Below are 5,641 nucleotides of genomic sequence, written 5' to 3'. Positions count from 1 at the left end.
CAACTAAGGTGATATAGCAACTAAATGGCGTTGTAATAAGATTGTCAAATGGCAAATGGTCAGAATAAAAATATATTGTCTGTATATCTTTGATTATTTCCAGAAATTTGATGAGGATTCAACCCCAGTTATCAATGTTTATTCAATTTTCTCGTTTTTACTATCTATGTCATTTGCTGTAGAAACACTTGCAAGTTTATGGCTCAGTTTTCAATTTTGCTTCCCTTATATTGCTCATGCTCATTCTCAGTTTTAAATTTTGCTTCTTTAATTAATCAGCACCTCGGGGTGATAATGAAATTCAAAGCAATTTATTTAATTTCGTTTTAGAGACCCTCACTGTTTGCACAACTTCTAATCCCAGTATCCATAAGTTACAACGCAGTAAATAACCTATGTCAAAAACAAATATAAGGCAAACGATCGAACAAAAGTTGCTGTTACATTCAAATGCCGTTTACACGTTTCAACAACCAATCCAACCTCGCGAATTACGTTGTTGGTGTGAAGTTTTTTGAAGCAGCGATGCAACTTTAGTTGTTGCTTGTATCTTTACAATTTCATCGTAGTAATTAAAAATGTTTCTTAAAACCTCGGAATTTCATTAGTGCGACAAATAATCACTTTTTATTATGTTTCAATTGTTGCTTGGGTTATTAATATGTAAATAGCGATATCGCTACTTTTAATGCTCGTGTTTTGTGAAATTTGGACCACTTTGATCTTCTGTGGTAAAAAAACGAAAACAAAGTAAAGTATGTTCATCTTTCGAAGCAATTTACGTACGCCATCAGTTCTATTGTCGCTTCTCAACAAAATTGAGCGAATTAGCGATTAGCGTTTCGAAGGCCAAAATTTTGGCGACGCTAAGAGTTTCGCTAACCAGCTCAAAAACTAGCGAAATCGCTAAATCGCTAACTGAATATTAGCGTCGCTAATTAGCGATTGGCGAATTAGCGAAATGATGCCCACCACTGGATGAAACATATTAGTACTTAGGGGCCATCCACATACCACGTGGACAGATTTTCAACGATTGTTACACCCCCCCTCCTGTGGACAAATGCCAATATAAATTCTTTTTATTTGTAAGGACCGTGGACATTCCACAACCCCCTCCCCCAGGCTGTCCACGTGGTATGTGGATGGCCCCTTAGCATAGTTTGCAAAGAAAACAGAACGCAAAACTGCAAAATTGTGATTTGTGCCAGTCTTGAATTCAACATGCGACATTTTATTTATTCATTTATGTATTTTCTATGATTTATCCGACAATCAAGTAAGTCTACAAAATACTTGATTTGTTCAAATCATTCATAAACTTGCGGGATGGTTCGCCAAATTCAAATAAATCTTTCACGCTCGAGAAGGTCCTAATTGCAGCAGTAACAGGTTCGTTGAATCAAAACGATGTTCGATGGAATGCGGTGTATAGAAGGCCGTAAGGAACGTTGAGAAACACGGAAGTTTAGCTGGAACAGGAGAGTCGGTGAGTCTATATCGTCATTTAAAATATTCGCAACAAGAGCAGCTTGCAGGATTTTTCGACGAATTTCTAGCGTGTCAAGGCCAAGTAATAGACAGCGGTCAGGATACGTAGGAAAATTATCTGGAAAACGCCATTCTGGACCACGTAATGCAAGTCGGACAGATCTCTTCTGAACATGTTCGACACCAACTCAACTGAATAGGGTACCAAATAAAGCAGCAACTTTCAAGTAGTGGTCGTACTAGCAAACAATATTAGGCTTTAAGGCAGTGATGGTTTTTGAAGTCACGGCTAATGTTTGCAATACATTTCAGCTGCCGATGCAGTATCCGCATACGGATTCAAAATACGGTGGAATGTAATGAAATTCTTTAATGATGCAATGCTAAGACTAACAGTTAACTGACTTACATATGTATCTGCTAGTTCGTACAATCGACGACTGAGTCGTTTGCAAGATATGTTGGATGGTTCCTTCGATTGGTACCATAGGAACTGGATCCTACTGTTTTTATAGTCAATTTTCTTGAAATCGCTTATCCTCATTTTATCTTGTCCACGTTGATGATGACAAAAGGTAACACCACTTTTTGTTCATAGGTAGCAAACCAGCCCAAATACTACAAGGTATACAGCCCTAGGGGTTGTATGAAATGGTGACGTAGGACTAAATATTTAATATATGCTAAACTAAATATTATTATATGCTGCGCTTAACTGTTCATAGGTAACACTACTGTTTATTTTTGATAGTCGTTATATTAAAACTAACGATGCATGAATACATGAAAATTTTACACTAGTAGTAGTTGCGAAAATTCTCATAACTCTTATCTTCAAGCATCTATAGTTCTGAAAAGAACCGATTCCATAATATTCAGTTAAAAATTCGTGCTACAGAACGCTGATAATCGCACCATGAATATTTTGAGTTGACTCGTATGCAGCTCTCGTTTCTCAATGTCGCGTACCTTTAACAGCTGCACTGCTCTCGCTTATGTGTAACAAACTAAACTGAAGCTGAATTTTCTACACGCAGTCTTTTGTATCGAGTTCAGAGCAGATTTTTGCAATTAAGGCGTGGCTACGTAGCTTCGAGAAAGAGGAACAAACCAAAACACCTTCGATACTACTGAGTGATTTTCATAAGCATCAAAAGAAAGGTTTCGCTTTCCCGATGCGCAAATCACTCTGGTTCTTAGATTAACTAATTTTCGTTTCTAACATTTGACTGATAACGGTGTTCGAGTGAACACAAACAAACAATTAAACCGGAAAATCACTCAATTTAGCAGTGCGAATTCTTGAAATGAGGGTTATATCGTGTTGTGATAAACTATTCATAGGTAACACTACCGTTTATATTTGGTGCGTCCTGGTCGTTATTGTAAAAATGATTATTTAGAAATAGATAAAAATTTCACACTAGGAGTAGTTGTGAAAATTCTCATAACTCTTATCTTCATCATCTTATAGTTCTGAAAAGAACCGATTTCATAATCTTCAGCTCGAAATGTATGCTACAGAATGCTGATGATCACACCACCACCGGTAGCATCGATTATTTTGTTGGCCGCGTATAAAATTTGCTCTCCGCTGTGCTCTCCAGCAGCTGTGCAAGCAAAATATCCTGCAGCGTACGATGGTTATTGTTGCTGCCGTGTGCAGAATACAGGTAACATGCTCCGCGGTGCCTGGAAGTTGACTCGTATGCAGCTCTCGTTTCTTAATGTCGCAAAGCTTTAACAGCTGCACCGCACTCGCTATTGTGGAACAAACTAAACTGAAGCTGAATTTTCCACACGCAGTCTTTTGTATCGAGTTCAGCGTAGATTTTTACCATTAAGGCGTGGCCACGTAGCTTATAGAAAGAAAGAGAAACAAACCAATACATCTTCAATACTACTGAGTGATTTTCATAAGCATCAAAAGAAAGTTTTTGCTTTCCCGCTGCGAAAATCACTCTGGTTCTTAGATTAACTAATTTTCGTTTCTTATGTTTGACTGATAACGGTGTTCGAGTGAACACAAACAAACAATTGAACCGGAAAATCACTCAATTTAGCAGTGAAAATTCTTGAAATGAGGGTTATGTTTTGTTGTGATAAACTATTCATAGGCAACACTACCCTTTTATCTTTGGTGCGCCCTGGTCGTTATTGTAAAACTGATTATTGAGAAATAGATGGACATTTCACACTAGGAGTAGTTGTGAAAATTCTCGTAACTCTTATCTTCAAGCATTTATAGTTCTAAAAAGAACCGATTCGATAACCTTCAGCTCGCAATGTATGCTACAGAATGCTGACAATTACACCACCACCGGTAGCAACGATAAAATATAATATTTGCCCTCCGCTGTGCCCTCCAGCAGCTGTGCCAGCAAAATATCCTGCAGCGTACAATGGTTATTATTGCTGCCGTGTGCAGAATACAGGTAACATGCTCCGCGGTGCCTGGAAGTTGACTCGTATGCAGCTCTCGTTTCTCAATGTCGCAAAGCTTTAACGGCTCTACCGCACTCGCTATTGTGGAACAAACTAAACTGAAGCTGAATTTTCCACACGCAGTCTTTTGTATCGAGTTCAGCGTAGATTTTTACCATTAAGGCGTGGCCACGAAGCTTAGACAAAGACAAACGAACCAAAACACTTTGTTGAGTCAAAATATGTAGGCAGTGGAATTTATTTCGTCCATGTTATTGTTATCTGTGCTTGGGAAGCAAGCCAAGAACAAGGGAAAGGTATGGGAAAGCTTGACCTTGGAACTTTTCACCTTTTTCCACCATTAAGCAGTAAAGCAACAATGTTGAACATAATATCAAAAAATTGTTACACATTTTATCTATCCACCGAAATATAAATGGCTAAGATGCATTAAGTCGTTCGCTTGCTATAACCGTTTGAAATCTGACGCAACATTTGCCAGTTTCATTTTCATTTTCACAATGAGTAATCTAGTATAGAAAACAAAGACGTAGTCCTACGTCAAAACGAAGGCAATGCCTCTTGACGCGATACCAAATGTATCTATTACTCGACAGTTAACCCGAAACTGCTGATTCACCCATCAACATTATGAGCTGGCGTTGCAGTATGATATTTTTATCTTGTTTATTTGTTTGCCGTGTGAATCCCCATTCGACGAAACTAGGCACGGGATTGTACGGGTTGTAAATTTTATCCCGTACACTGATTATAGTTTATACAATTCTAAGAATACTGAAAGTAAAAGTAAGGTATTATCTGTTTCATGACATGCATATAATTTAAAGTTAGTGGTTTTCCGAAGGTAATTATTTTTTGTTCTGTACCACTGTAACCACGACAGGCTGCTTTTGTTGTGATTCATCAGCACAAATTATTTGCACACGCACACATACGATAGCTGCTGCAATTAGAGCCATAAAATAATGCGAAGAATGCCGAAACGCAGCTTATCATTTCCGTCCCAAACATCATCGCCTGAGTTTGTTGTTTGCTTCGACTTTCAAAATTGATGACTATGAATTGCACTTTATCATCGTCGTTTGTCAAATCAAAAATAAATTGATGGCATCAAAAGGCAACGAATTGAATGGAATCGTTTAACATTTTGTGATAAAATTGAAAAAAAAAAGACGATTATTCAAGCAGGCAAAATATTGGTTCACACCACGGTTGCTAGCAGAACGTAGTTTCGATCTACGGACCTCTGGGTTATGGGCCCAGCACGCTTCCACTGCGCCACTCTGCTCACACTTCACCCATCTGTCTATTCAGCATTTCAACTCGCACATCGTTAACCCTATTTCAGGCGATGAGCCATCGTTCATTGCTCATGGAAGAGTTTCCAAGCACTTCGAAAAATTCAATGATCCTCTCCAGGAAATTTGATCCACTTATCCAATGGCAAACCGCAATCGGAGAAAACATCACAATGCCATCGTTGGAAGGCAATTTGCGTTGCACAATATTATAATCTTCGCTCCCCCGGATGGAAAACCCATTTCGCCCGAAAGTGCACTGCTTCCAGTCAGTCTACGGGCGCGCATCATGGCTCCCATTCTTTTCATCCGGCGGAACTAAATTAGATTGTGACTCCCATGATTCGTTTGTCGAAAACTAATAAGAATGTAAGTCATTTTTTCGCTCGTTTAGCGGCGCAGTTCAC

The 5,641-nt window shown here is 38.7% G+C and overlaps 1 non-coding gene across 1 annotated transcript; it reads right to left on the bottom strand.

Moving 5' to 3' along the window:
* Positions 1 to 5,152: 5,152 nt before the first annotated feature.
* Positions 5,153 to 5,224, bottom strand: Trnam-cau (transfer RNA methionine (anticodon CAU)). The gene has a single exon. It is a non-coding gene; the product is annotated as a tRNA-Met (tRNA).
* Positions 5,225 to 5,641: the final 417 nt, after the last annotated feature.

The sequence above is a fragment of the Wyeomyia smithii genome, chromosome 3 (genome assembly GCF_029784165.1).
Source record: "Wyeomyia smithii strain HCP4-BCI-WySm-NY-G18 chromosome 3, ASM2978416v1, whole genome shotgun sequence".
Classification (NCBI taxonomy): domain Eukaryota; kingdom Metazoa; phylum Arthropoda; class Insecta; order Diptera; family Culicidae; genus Wyeomyia; species Wyeomyia smithii.
The sequence above is the reverse complement of the archived record's forward strand: the minus strand, read 5'-3'. Positions and strand labels throughout refer to the sequence as shown.